General features: G+C 47.3%; 1 pseudogene; it reads right to left on the bottom strand.

Annotated features, from left to right (window-relative positions):
- LOC122688527 overlaps positions 1-14,572 on the bottom strand; it is a 41,553-nt pseudogene extending 26,981 nt beyond the window's left edge.
- Between the last annotated feature and the right edge of the window lie 662 nt (positions 14,573-15,234).

Below are 15,234 nucleotides of genomic sequence, written 5' to 3'. Positions count from 1 at the left end.
CCATCTATGTCATCACAACTTATTTGTGACAAACCAGTATTGTCCAGACTGACCCCGCCCTGGACTGGTGAGTTTATTGAATTACTTTTTGGTGCCGTGCCAACTGAGTGCTTTGAAGATGTTGCTTTAATTTTTGATATTTATTTATTTGACTGCCCCAGGTCTCAGTTGAGGCAAGCAGGATCTTTCAGGGGTGGCCATAGAACTCTTAATTGTAGCGTGTGGGATCTTAGTTACCCGACTAGTGAGTGAACCCAAGCCCCCTGCACTGGAAGCACAGAGTCATCGCCACTGGACCACCAGGGAAGTCCTGAAGATGCTGTTTTAAAAAGGACCTACAGTTGGTGCTAATGGTAAAGAACCCTCCTGCCAATGCAGGAGATGTAAGAGACTCAGGTTCAATCCCTGGGTTGGGAAGATACCCTGGAGGACGGCGTGGCAAACCACTTCAGTATTCATACCTGGAGAATCCCATAGACAGAGGAGGGTGGCTGGCTATAGTCCACAGGGCCGCAAAGAGTCGGATATGACCGAAGCATCTTAGCACACACGCACAGAAACTCACTGTTGTAGGGATGTAGTCAGGACACTGTCCCCACAGGGATGTGGTCAGGACACTATTCTCTCGTCCCAAGAGATCAGGTTTATTGGGAACCACAAAAGACATTGGCTTTAGATCTCTATACTTAGGAATGTCTGTGCATCTGACAGTCCACTTGTTTATAACTTACATAACACGAGCACCTTGAAGCTGACCATTTTCACTCTTTGCTTTGGCCACAAAGAAGCTCAGGATCACACTTATGGCCCTCTTCTAGCACTATGGTGCAAGCAAATGGGCTTTGTTTCAGTTTAAATTTTCATTTTCTCCTTTCGTCATTTTTTATTTTCTTACTTCACACTTTTAAAATATCAACAGAAATCCATTTTAAAGAGAGCAGGGTAAAAATAAATAGCAAGCTATAATTGATTATCCATGTCATCTCCGAGACCAGGCTTTGGATGCTATTGGTCATTTCCAAAATTCAATTCCACTCAATCTGAAAATCTCAACCTGGAACAAGTGTTTTGCCTGCCAAGTGTTGAGTGTGAAGGAAAACACACTCTCGGGACTTTCCTGGAGGTCCAATGGTTAAGACTGAGCGCTTCTACAGCAGGGGGCACAGGTTTGATCCCTAGCTGGGGAACTAAGATCCTGCATGCCGTGCAGCATGGCCAAGGGAGGGAAAAAAAAAAGAAAACACACTCTTGGTCATAGGATTTCTTCTGTTTTTTCTGACATATCACATTCTCAGTTTACAGTTGAATCTGGCATGCAGGGTGAATTGGGCAGTGGAAAGAGCCAGGATACTGGACTTACACTCTTCATTCTGAGGCCAGTCACCTGTGACATGGGGGGAAATTGCTTCACTTCTCTGAGCTCTGTACCACTGAATTAAGGATGCAAACATGATCCCAAACCCTGTATAAACAAGTTCTGTAGGATTTCTATAAATTACCACTGATGATAAGGGATGACTAGAAGGAGATACAAACTAAAGGATGGCTTACCCATGGTCAATTCATGCCTTGACCTTGGATTCTGGTTGGACCACAGGTCACAGTTATGCCTCTGGGGTCAGGATCCTAGTGATGTAACCAAATTTAAACCAACAGTGGGTCATGGAATTTTGGAGTTCTGCTTCATCCTGAAGGACCAGGATGATTTGCTCCACCCTGGTAAGCATCCCACACTTACCAGAGTGGTCACAACCCTAAAAAGACTTGCAGGGCCGGCCAGTGGGTGCTCAACCCCCTGCATGGCCCTGAAGTTACCAAGAGGTTGAACTTGTGGCTCTCCGTTGTGGTTAGAAAGCTAAAATCTGCCACACGAGAAAATTTCTAACCAGGTTCCTGCTTTCTGACAATCAGAGGTTGATTACGTAACCCACTTTCCCCTGGGTTGCCAGAAAGCTCAGAACTAAATACGAACTTCAACTATGGCAATTTCATAGGTCACTTGTTGTTCAGTCGCGCAGTCACGTCCGACTCTGTGGCCCCGTGGACTGCGGCACGCCAGGCTTCCCTCTTCTTCACACTCTCAGAGTCATATATCATTGGCATCTGGGTTTGATATTTCCATTTCTTTCTCCCACAGCCCTGACTTCATATCCTTATTTATATTTTCCTGGTTTTGATTTATTTTTTCTAACCTAAAATTTTTAAAATTAATTTTATTTTATTTTTTCAATTAATTTTATTGAAGTCTAGTCAATGTACAATGTGTTAATCTCTGCTATACAGGAAAGTCGTTCGGTTATATATATACTCCTCTTACTATTCTTTTCCATTCTGGTTTATTACAGTGTGCTGAATATGTGGCGTCTTGTACCAAGGCCACAGGTGTGAGGCCTTGCACCAAGGCCACAGACAGTGAAGCCCAGAACCAAGGTTGCCTCGGGAACTGACTGAGCCCCTTCATAACCGTTGCCAGAAGTCCCCCTGATCCTTACTGGTCAGTTTCCTGACTCCATATTAGGTGAAAATACCCACCCTGGTACTCACCCTCTATCATCCTAGCTAATCATCTAGTGCTGCCCTTGCAGCAGGAATTTCTTTTTTGTCTTGAAACTATAAAAATTGGCTACTAAAAAAAAGTAATAAATGTTGAGAAGAACTAAAAAAAATAAAATAAAAACGGCTACTAACTTGAGAGGAGTCCGCCCTCCCTGGTCTGTGAGGAAGTCAGCCCCGTGTCTTGGCAGTGCCCCTCACTACCTCGGCCCTTTGCTCTCAATAAACTCTCTCCTCTAAAATGCTCTGGGTCTGGAAATTCTTTTCCAACCTGCGCTCAGACTGCCTTGATAGAATGTAGTCCCATGTGTCTAAATTCACGTTTTTAAAATTTTTTAAATTTTTTCCTAGTTTCAAGTCACTCTACTCACCCAGAGGTCTATTAAAAAAAGAAAAATCTATGGAGAAAGAAATGGTAATCCACTCCAGCATTCTTGCCTGGAAAATTCCACGGACAGAGGAGCCTGTCGGGCTGCGGTCCACGGGGTCACAAAGAGTCAGACACGACTGAGCAACTGAGCGTGTCAGCACACGCTGTGATCTAAGATGGCTGTTTCCTTTTGTGTTCCTACCAGAGGAGTTTGAGACTTCCAGTCCTTCCATCTCCTTGACAATATGTTTAGTTTTTTTAAAGTTTGGCATTATTAATATATGTGTAGCATTTTAAAAAATCTATAATAACTTAAGATTCTTGAACTTTTTCCAGAATATAATTTGATCTTAACTTTTCCGGGCCAAATCTTTACATATCTTTCTTTTTTGTTTAATCTATTTTTTAATTGAAGTGTAATTGACTTGCAATGTTGTCATATGTTGAGATTACACAAATATACTCTACTTGAAAAAATAGAATCAGTATGAAAAAAATCACCTTTGGTCCTTGCTGATGGCCAGGCCTAATCCCACTCTCCTACCTGGGGGCAACCCCTGCCCTGACACATACAAGTGTCTGCGAAAGCATGTTGCAGTATAGTTGTGGGTAATGGTGTATTTTCACACATGGTGTGACTCTGTGACTTGCTTTTTCATCTAACAATAGTTTGTTTTGGAGCCCTGTTCTGGCCAAGTTAGAGGAACAACCTCATTATTGGTAATGCGGCATGTAATTTCATTGTGTGGTGATATCACAGTTTACTAGGCCTGTCCCCAGCTGTGGCATTTAGGTTGTGTCTCTTGTTTTTGCTCTTTTAAAGAAGGCTGTAGTAACCAAGTTTGTATATGCCTCTCTGTATGTGTGTACAAGTTTTCTTATGGGTACACACCAAGAAATGGAATAATCAGGTCACGGTATACAAGATTTAAAATTTGAAATTCGTGTTGTCAAATTGCCTTTCGACATGGTTACACCTGTTTATACAACCCACATCAGGCATTCAATATCCACTTTCATATCCTCTCCATTCTGAGGTGCTCGAACTTTCTAATTTCTGCCCAGCTCACGCAAGAGAAACAGTATTGCCTTGGGGTATTCACTTACATTTCCCTGATTGTTAGTGAGGCCAACTTTTTTGTCCAATGTTTACTGACCATGTGGATTTTATAATTTGCTAATTGATATTCACATTCTTTTTCCATTTCTATTGGGTTCTTGGTCTTCTATTACTGTTGTTGATTTGTATGAGTTCTTCACATGTTCTGGATATTTATATATATATTTATATATATTTAAGTATATATTATATAACATACATTTATTTGTATATAAATAAATATTTATTTATATAAACATATTATTGTAAATATATATGTATATATTTATATATATAAACTATTTCTCCTAGTCTTTTTTATTTTTTCACACAGTTATTAAACTTTGGTTATGGTGATTTTTTTGGCACATAGAAATTTCAATATTTTCTTGAGGTATAATTGAGACAACATTGTATTAACTTCAGGTTTATAACATGATGAATCAATATTTGTAAATACTGCAAAATGATAGCCACAATAAGTCCAGTTAACTCAATGTTTTGTGACAACCCATAGGGGAAAAGAATTTGGAAAAGTATATATATCAGATTCACTTTGCTGAATGCCTGAAATTAACACAACACTGTAAATCAGCTATAATTCAGTTAAGAAAACTAAGTCCAGTTAACATGCATCACCACACATAGTTACAATTCTTTTCTTGAGATGAGAATTTTTAAGGTCCGTCCTCCTGGGTACTTTCAGATATTTCAAGCATTGGACAGTGTTTTAACTGTAGTCACCATGTGGTTGGTAGAGTGTATCCCCACGTTAGTCTTATTTTAGGAAATTTGTACCTCCTGATTCCGTTCATGCAGAGATTTCCATTCTGATTCAGGGCAGCGTGTCCATCTTTTCTTTGTGAGTTTTGCTTGCTATATTTTCTTGGCCAAAGCCTTCCCTCCTACAAGAACACAAACACAGGCTCCAGTGTTTTCTTCTATGGATTTAGAAGCTTCATTTTCCTTATTTATCTCTTTTGTGTATCTGATTTAATTTTGTGGATGGTGGGAGGTTGGAATGTAGCTATTTTTTAATATGAGTAGCTGACTGCCCCAGCACCATCACTCACTGGTCCTCTGGGAGCTGAGGGCCCATGTGGGTATGACCGTGCTCATGGAGGGGTACGGACTTGTTCCCTGGCATGGGCTTGCTCCCCCTCTGTGTTGAGTTCCATTGACTTCTGTGCCCTCTCTACTAATCCTCAGGCCCTGACTTTCTATACTTGATGGTATTCTTTGTTTTTTTTAATTCATTAATTTTTCTGACATATTTTTATTGGAAAGGTTGTATAATAAATATAAATCTAGTATAAATATTGAGAGGTAGTGAAATAAATGTAAATAATGAAAAATAAACAAAGAAATAAAGAACGGTAGGTCTTGTAGGATGAGTTAAATCACCAATTTTTTCAGTAGATTTCATGAAAGTTCAGAAGAGGGTGAGATCACCAGGAGTTGACCAAGTTGGGAACACTTCTGTAAAGGTGGAGGAACTTGATGTGGGCAGGATTCAGGCTAATATATGCATTCTCAGGGTTTGTTAATCATTGTCTTTCCCTGATAGCTCAGTTGGTAAAGAATTCACTTGCAGTGCAGGGGATCCCGGTTCGATTCCTAGGTTGGGAAGATCCACTGGAGAAGGGATAGGCAACCTACTCCAGTATTCTGGGGCTTTCTTTGTGGCTCAGCTGGTAAAGAATCTGCCTGCAATGCGGGACACCTGGGTTCGATCCCTGGGTTCGGAAGATTCCCTGGAGAGGGGAACAGCTACCCACTCCAGTATTCTGGCCTGGAGAATTCCATGGACTGTACAGTCCACGGGGTCACAAAGAGTTGGACAGGACTAAGCGACTTTCACAGCAATACTTTGCTGAGGAAACGTCCCACATACAACTCACCATTACAAGCTTTTTATTTTTTATTTTTATTTTTTTTATATATATTTTTTATTATTATTATTATTTTCTACAAGCTTTTTAAAGTGTATCATTCAGCAGCTTTTAGTCCATCCTCAGTGTGGTGTGGCCTTTATCACTCTCTGACTCCAGAACATTGTCATCACTCTAGAAAGACACCTCCTACCTATTAAGCAGTCATTCCCATTCCCTCTCCCACTCCAGCCCCTGGCAAACAAGCATCCACTTTCTGTCTCCACGGATTTGCATATTCTAGGTATTTCCTATAAATGTGATTACACGGTAGTTGGCCTTTTTGTCTGGATTCTTTCATTAGCACCATATTTTCAAGGTTCGTCATATAGCATGTATCAGTACTCCAATCCTATAAAAGGTATTCCATCACATGGACAGACCACATTCTGTCCATCAGTTGATGGACATTTGTGTTGCTTCCATTTTTTAGCTATTATGAATAATGCTGCTGTGAGTATTCATGTACCTGCTTTGAGAGCATGCTATCATTTCTCTTGGGCATGTACAGACAAGTGGAATTTCTGGGTCACATTGTACTTGCAGGTTTAACTTTGGAGGAACCACCAAACTTTTTTTCCCACAGCAGCCATATCATTTTACATTCCCACCAACATTCTACATAACCCACATGGTTCCAATTTCTTCCCTTCCTCACTAACATCCTCACTTGTCATGATTCACCTTTAAGAGTCAATCTAGTGGATGTGAAGTGTTATCTCGCTATCATTTGGTTTGCATTTTCCTAATGGCAAATGCTGTGGAGCAATTTTTCATGTTCTTACTGGCCATTTTTATACATTCTTTGGAGAAATATCCACTCAAATGTTTTGCCTATTTTTGTTTGGGTTGTCTTTTTACTATTGAATTATAAGCATTCTTTATATATGTTGGACACAGAAACCTTATTAAATATATGATAAGGAGGCACATAGACTTTGTTCTGCCGTCAGAGGAGCCAGTGGAGACTATGCAAGCAGAAGAAAGCCATACGCAGACTTGCAATTTGCAAAGGTCACTCAAGGTCAGAAAAGAGGGGAGGGAGCCAGCCTGGAGACCATGTGGGTGCAAAGGGCGGTCTCGGGCCAGGTAAGAGAGGACGGCTGGACAGACGTGGTTCTATATGCTTCCTTCAGTACCGGTTTCTGTCTTGATTTTTCTCTTAATACTGTAGTGGTTCAGAGTCATTTCTAAGAATGGAAAATACCAACTAGCAAGAAGGTCATGAGGGACAGCCGCAGCTGAGGAACGACTGTTCACAGCTAGTGGCCTGTGAATGTGCACACCAACATGCATGCACGCATACATGCACACACACATACACACACACACAATATCCTACATGCTGATACGAACTCAGTCTAATTCTTTCAGCAAAGTCCAGATTACTGGACTTTTTGATTTCGAACTTCTTGCAATGACAGTTCAGAATAGGGGTAACTGACAAAAATGAATCAGAGCTAAAAAGAAAAACAGTCATCTTAATCTGATAAGGGATAGACAACCAACAAAGACCTACAGAGGACTGTATTCGGTATATCGTAATAACCTAAAAGGGAAAAGTATCTGAAAAAGAATAACTGAATCACTTTGCTGGTCACCTGAAACTAACACCATACTTCAATAAAATGGATTATGTTAAAAAATTAAATCTGACAAGTGTGCTTGCTCACAGGTGCATGAGAGGTTCAAAGGCCCACGGTGTACCAATCTCATCAGCAGGGAGCTTGGGGAGGGAGCTCTGAAACATGCCCTTCCTCCTGCTGACCAGCAAGGACCACCAGATGAGGACTCTGAACACAACCAAGTGGGCAACCTCACTTTGGTTTCCAGGCCCCCAGGCCAAGCCCACCAGGGGCTTCCCTGGTGGCTCAGATGGTAAAGAGACTGCCTGCAGTGTGGGAGACCTGGGTTCGATCCCTGGGTTAGGAAGATCCCCTGGAGGAGGGAATGGTGACCTATTTCAGTATTCTTGCCTGGAGAATCCCCATGGACAGAGGAGCCTGGTGGGCTACAGTCCAAGGGGTCGCAAAGGGTCTGACACGACTGACTGACTAAGTACAGCATAGCACAGGCCACTTTCCAGAAAAGCAGGACCCCACTTGCGTGGTCACCTTCAGAGATCCAACCCGGCCTAATGACCAGGAGCTGTGTTAGAATTCTATAGATGTGCATTCAAGTGAGTCAGGGAAGAATTGTCCTGACAGTGTAAAAATGGCAGGGAACTAACCCAGACAGAAATGAGTGATCTTCAAAAGACACTTCAACCCTGTGACTTGCTCCCAGGAGGAAGACACTGAGATTTTTAAAAAATTTTGAGGTTGGGGGATTTTTTTTTTTAAATAGTTTCATTGAGGTGTGATTGACATACAACAGTCAAATTGTACAATTAAAATTGTAACTTATGACACATTCATGGGGCTATTATCATGTTCAGGGTTAGGAACATGGCCACCATCTGCCATCGTTTGCTTGTGACCTGCTGTTTGTAATCTCTTCCCTCCCAGGCCCCATCCCCTGTAGATCAGCTTTCTCTCCCTGTAGCTTGGTCTGTGCTTTCTAGAATTGAGAATGAACGGAATCATCAGTTAGACTGTGCTCTTTGTGGCCTGTCTTCTTCGTGGGGTGTATCTGAGATGCACATCTGCTGTAATTTCTCCCAGTGGATCTAACCATCACTCTCTTTTCACAAACCCACACAAGCTGGGTGAGCTGTAAATGTCACCCAGCCCTGAAGTGGTCGAGCAGGATGTGATCCGGGCTCTGTCTGACCCCCAAAGCCGTCTCTTTCTTTCTATTACTTCCCTGCCTCTAAGCACTGCCCTTGAGTGAGCCTGATTTCTGCAGGGTAAGTGCTGCCCATCATCTGGGTCCATCCCCTGCACCCCCACTTCCTGCTCTGCCCCTTCAGATTCTCCGCACCTTCTGTGGGGAGAATGGACACCTTGCTGCCTGAGTCTAGAGTCACCCCCACCTCTGGGAAGGGGGGACACCCCCGTACATCCTTGAAGTCTGTGCACAGCCCCAGGGCACGGGGTGCTCACTGTGTTACACCCCGGCGCCTAGTGGATTCGCACACGGAATGGTCACCAGTAGATTTATGTTGGACTTTTTCTTTGTTTTGTGTCCTCCATGGGGCAACCTTTCTGGGAGAGGGGGTCCCTTCGCTGAGGTCCAAGGCTCCTCTGAAGAAGAGGGTAGTCTCAGGTTCTCAACTTGCATGTGCCCTTGGGGACCAGGCCTGGGCTTCACAAGCCTGACCAGGCCCAATCCTCACTGCCTCGAGGTCATCAGCCTTGGCCAGCTGGTGTGACCCCGCGTCCAGCAGCACCTCATCCTCTGGGAGGCCCGGAGACCACCCTGGTCAGGCCCCGGCAGGGCTCAGGCCTCTGCACCAGCCTCGGCTCAGTATCTGGAGGTGCCGCAAGCTCGCCGCATCTGCAGAGGGTGTGGCAGACACGGGATCTGGGGTCCTTTGAGCCATGGGTGGAGCCCTGGCTGTGCCGTTACCACTGGAAGACCCTGGACAACTCTCTGCTCACAGCCACACGTTCACTCGCTCATTCGCTCATTCATTCACACAAGCCTCTGCGCCAGGCCCGCTTACAGCTGAGTAAGACCCAGGCCAGGAATGCGGGGCACAGTTGTGCAGGTTGCATTCAGAGCCAGGACCCCAAGCTTCACCCCGTGGTCGCATGGGGCTGCTTCCTCCTGGAGGAAGGATTCTGTGTGATGGCCCTGACCCCTTCCCTGACCTCGGGGAGTCCATGGTCAGGGGCAGCAGGGGCGAGTGATGTCAAAGTATCAATACAGCAATAGGGCACAACTAGGGCTGTGCAAATATTGATTTGCTGGGAGTTGCCCCAGAAGTCTGAGCCTATTGGGGTGGGGGGGGGCATTTCTTGGAGGAGGTGGCATTGCCCCAGAGGCAAGATAATGTGGGAATAAGAGGAGAGCAAACATAATGAGGGGAAATCCCAAGCATAGGCCTGGGGTCGTGTGTGCGCCCAGTGGGAGGAGACTGTGAATATTGCAGTGACAGTGCTGGGGGGGGTGGTCGTGGCGGGACCCAGAGGCAGGGGCCCTGTTCCACCCTGAGGGCAAGGGGGAGCCCTGGGGGACGGTAACAGGGGGTGCAGCTCTGAGCCGTGGCTCCCTCATCGGCAGAGCGGGCCTGCAGCTGCTGCATCTGCAGGTTGTGTGCCGGACCTGGCACCTGGGAGGTCCTCAGAAAGGATCTTGTGCAGCGAGGACAAGGGTGCGGCCCCACACCCTCCGGCCCTGGGGCCCTCCGTGCTGGGGTCAGGTGATGAAACCAGATCCCGGCCCAGAGAGCTGGGCGGCGTGCCTCTCAGCCACCCTCCCCAGATGTGGCTTGGGCTCTGACATCTGGCTCACCTCCCCAGCACCTGGCCCTGAGGCAGGGCCAGCACAGCCGGTCAGGACCAGGGCAAGCAGCATGAAGCAGGGCTGGGCCTTCTGGGACTGGCACCCACTCGTTGGAGAGGAAAGAAAGACCCAGAGGTGTCTGTCCAGCTGCCCCTCCTCTCCCAGGGCTGGGGCCAAGCAGCCTCAGGGACCCCCGGCCTCTCTGCCCTCACCTGGCTCAATGCCCCCAGTGTCTCCTGTCACAGTCACGTGGTTTAGCAACATTATATTTTAAGCATTTTCATATCGACTGTTTTTCTGATTATACAATAGAACATGCTCATTTTAGAAACCTTGGAAAATATTGATAAGAAAAATAATGAGTCTATCATACAGAGACAAACATGTTAAATTAACGGTGTTGTTCATTCTTGACACTTTCACACATGTGTGGGTAGACAAACACAGATACACACACACAGTTGGGATTGCAATGCTTACACAGTTCTACGTCTTGCTTTCTCACTGATTGCTTTATCATGAATGTTTTCATCAGTCATTAGAGATAGTTCATTGGAACTTCCCTGGTGGTTTAGTGGTTAAGACTCCATGCTTCCAATGCAAGGGACTCAGATGTAATCCCTGGTCAGGGAACCAAGGTCCCACATGCTGTGTGGCATGGCCAAAAAACAAAAAGAAGGCTCAAAATCATGTCCATGTTTTATTACAGAAAACTTCAAATGTACCTAAAGTTGGAAAAAATCGCATAAGGAGCCCAGTATCTGCCATCAGCTACGACATTCACTGACAATCTGTTTTATCTATTCTGCTTCCCCCCAACTGTTTTGGTTTTTGTTGGACTATTTTAAAGTCAACCGCAGATAGCCTGTCTTTTCACCCATAAATATCCAAAAGCATCGTAAAGGCTTTGGAAGTAGCCTTGTGCTATATCTAAAGAGTCCCTCGCCTGAGTGTTGAGAGATCTGAGTATTAACCCTTGATTCAGGTCTTCACTGTTGTATGAACGTACCCTGGACTCATTTTCTCTGTGAGATGAGGACCATAGTGTCTGCTTTTCCCCATGGGGGCGTGGGGGTGGCGTGGGGTCATGAGAGTCAGCAGGATTCCAAACTCCCCAGAGTTCTGCCACCATAATCTGCCATGTGCCAGGCATGCTGCTCATCCACTTAATCTTCACAACAATCCAAGAAGGTTGTACTAGTATCCTCATTTTACAAAGAAGAAATAGATTCAGAGAGGTTAAGTGCCTTGCCCAAAGTCACACAGTATTCAAATTCAGATCTGTTGATTTTTTCTGCTGCACCATCTGGTAATAGGTCCAGACAGGATTAACCTCTGAGACAGCTAACTTTCGGTGTCTCTAGCAGAAATGGTAACAAGTTTGGTCTTAGGAGATTCATCCAGGCTGGGGTCAAGAAGAGGCATGAAATCAGACCAAGACTAGTCAGATATTATTCAGAAGTATGGAGGTGGGTCAGCTAGGGGCTGGCTAAAACAGAGGACCTTCTGTGGATTAACTGCAGAGAGGCTCTGACGGGACGGAGGGCAGGGCTAAGATGCCAGCGAGGGCCAGAGGTGCCAGGACCACCAACAGGAGCCACGGCCACGTAGGACCCCAGCTTCTGCCCGGACCTGGGCTGGCAGGGAGGAGCTGGGGGAGTCTACAGCTGTCTCTCTGTCGTTGCCCCACATGGTCCCATGGGCACCTCTGTAGGCAAACCTGCCTGAAGGCCAAGGGCATGGGAAGAGTGACTGCCAGCCCCTGACAGTCAGCCTGCTCTGCTGCTCAGAGCAAAGGGCCAGGGAGAAAGTGTGATCTCAGGCGGCCTCAGCCTGCAGCAGCTTGAAGCCGGTTTTGCTTCCTGTCCAGAGATTGAAGTCAGGTCACGGCAGTGAGAGCCCTGAATCCTAGCCCTTAGACCACCAGGAACAGTGGCCACTGACAAGGCCCTGGTCCATCACCTCTGTAGAAATGAATTTCCACAGAGACAGAAAGCAGTGACACAAGTCAAGTGTTTATTAGGAGGAAAATGGTACATGTGGATAGACACACACGGGCGGACTCAGAAAATCATGCGCTTGTGGTGGTTTGCATCACTCACGTGGGGCGCTTTTTCCAGGTTTCCGCTGGCCAGTCGTTTTGCTTTGCCTGGTTCTAAGCCTGTGTTTTTCCAGTGGTCATGTATGGATGTGAGAGTTGGACTATAAAGAAAGCTAAGCGCCAAAGAATTGATGCTTTGGAACTGTGGTGTTGGAGAAGACTCTTGAGAGTCTCTTGGGCTGCAAGGAGATCCAACCAGTCCATCCTAAAGGAAATCAGTCCTGGGTGTTGGTTGGAAGGACTGATGCTGAAGCTGAAACTCCAATACTTCGGCCACCTGATGCAAAGAGTTGACTTATTAGAAAAGACCCTGATGCTGGGAGGGATTGGGGGCAGGAGGAGAAGGGGCTGACAGAGGATGAGATGGCTGGATGGCATCACCGACTCGATGGGCATGAGTTTGAGTAAACTCTGGGAGCTGGTGATGGACAAGGAGGCCTGGCGTGCTGTGATTCATGGGGTCGCAAACAGTCGGACACTACTGAGTGACTGAACTGAACTGAAGCCCATATTTGGTTTATCTCAGGGTTCTCCCCTGCGTGAGCATCTCTTAGCCAAGATGGATTCTAGAGAAGAGTCCTATGGGTAGGTTAACATCACTTATTAATGGGTGGCAAACCCTCCCTTTTGGACCTCTAAGAAAACTTTCTGAGCATGTGTAGTCTGGAAGGACCTAGGGAGTGATGAATACATGGTCTTTCATCTTTTATCTGGGCAGGGCTCAGCTCCTCTCTTGCTCCTGCTCTTATCTTCATCTAGGAGGATCTGTCCGCAGGGGACAGACTCCAGCTGCTCACCCTGGGGCTCATCTATCTCCCGCCTCAGGTGGGGAGGGGGCCTGCCTGGGGGCAAAAGGAGAAAGCCAGTCCAGGAAGCTGTGAGCCGGCTGGCAGAGACAGGTCCCACAATTAGAGACCCCAGGACCTAGCTTCCTCCACCAGTAAACCAACAGCAGCTCTGAGACCCTGGATCTTGTAGTCAGAAACCCCAGGACCTGTCTCTGCCAGCCGGTTCACAGCTTCCTGGCTTTCACAGCCAAATGTTTGGGGCTTTTCTCCCCGACACAGGGCCCCTGGGATGGGAGCCGGCTGTGGGACTCAGATCCCTCGCTCTGCCTTTGTAATTAAGCTCCCATTTGTGGGCCACCCGCCTGGGGTGACTGCCCTGCCTCTCTGCGCTGCTCCCATGTCGCTGGGTTGCTTCTTTATATCTTGAGTTGTAGGAGACCTTTCCTGCTAGTCTGCAGATCTTTCTCATCCATTGCTCCATAAGCAGCTATAATTTTGTGTTCCTGCACGTCCTTGGACCATCCTCACTACCACAGCCTCCATTGTGCAGAGCTGAGAAATGACTCGTTCCATTTCACAGGAGGTGGTCCAGAGCTGGGTCTTCTGCTGCCAATGCCCCGGGGTCCCTGGACAGTGTGCGTGAAGCATCCACTGTGTCCTGGATACCACGTTTGCCCCCAGGGGGAGGGAGAGATGTAACCCTCAGCCCCCATCCTCTGCAATCCCCCAGCCTGGAAGGCGTGACCGTGAGGAGACACACACAGGTGACAGGGATGTGTGGTTGGAGGCTGGGGGCCGTGGTGCTGACCTGAGCTCCGGACTGATGCGTGGCTTTAGCCTGGCCACGCAGAGTGGCGGGGGTTGGGGTGGGCTCTCATCCCAGGCTATGCAAAGGCCATGGGGCTCGGGGACACGGCCCTGGGGTCAGTGACACAGGCTGGGGGCAGGCAGTGCAGAGGTTGAAGGGTGTGTCTCTCTGTGTCTTAGTGGAAAAAAAGGGCAGTCGTTAGTTCCACGTTCTAGGGGTGGTTGGAGGTCAGCACGGCATCCTCTCCACCTTAGCCTGAATTCCCAGGCTGGTCTGGTGTCTCTGTTGTGCGTTCTGCCTGGGCCTCAGGCCAGCTTCCATCCTGGTTCTCCTCTATCCTCAAGGGAACACTGCCAGGGCACCAGGGATGTGAATGGACAGAGCGCCTCCCAGGCCGCCCCCCCTCCCGCCCCCCGAAGCTACTAGAAGACTCCAGAGGTCACAGCAGGAGGGAGGCATTCCCTAGAGGCTTAAACATCTTCTGGGTCTTCACACCTCTGGGCAGGGAGCCTACCTGGCCGACCTGACCTCATGGCCCCCAAACAGGGGTTTGCACCCAGCCTCTGACTTGACCACCCCATCCAGACTGGGACAGCTCTGATGAGACTGATGAAAGCGGCTTGTGGGGAGAGACGTGGCCCCCGTGGGCACCTTGCCAAGGCCCTCCAGAGGCGCCCACTAGCTTAGAGAGGGTTACTACCCCTACCCCCTGCCAGGGGCCTCCTCTGCAGAAATCAGCGCTATGGTCAAGGCTGAGGAGGGGAGGCTTCTGGACTGCCGACGAGACCCAGCAGACCCCCAGAGGGAGGAGGACCACACGATGGTCCAGCCCACCTAGCAGGGCCCCATCCCTTCTTGGCTGTTGTAGCCCTGGGTGGAAAAGGCCGGGCTTCTTCCTACACACACACACACACACACACACACACACTCAAAACATCCCTCTGGAATGTGCGTGACATGTTAGTCACTCAGCTGGGTCCGATTCTTTGCGACCCCATGGACTGTAGCCCTCCAAGCTCCTCTGTCCAGGGGATTTTCCAGGCAAGAATACTGGAGTGGGTTGCCTTTTCCTCCTCCAGGGGATCTTCCCAACCCAGGGATTGAACCCGGGTTTCCTGCATTGCAGGCAGATCCTTTACAGTCTGAGCCACTAGGGAAGCTTTCTGGAATAAATGTCCTCAAATGAAGCCTGGGT

This window comes from Cervus elaphus, chromosome 33 (assembly GCF_910594005.1).
Source record: "Cervus elaphus chromosome 33, mCerEla1.1, whole genome shotgun sequence".
Taxonomy (NCBI): Eukaryota; Metazoa; Chordata; class Mammalia; order Artiodactyla; family Cervidae; genus Cervus; species Cervus elaphus.
Note: the sequence above shows the minus strand (reverse complement) of the source record. Positions and strands in the feature narration are given on the sequence as shown.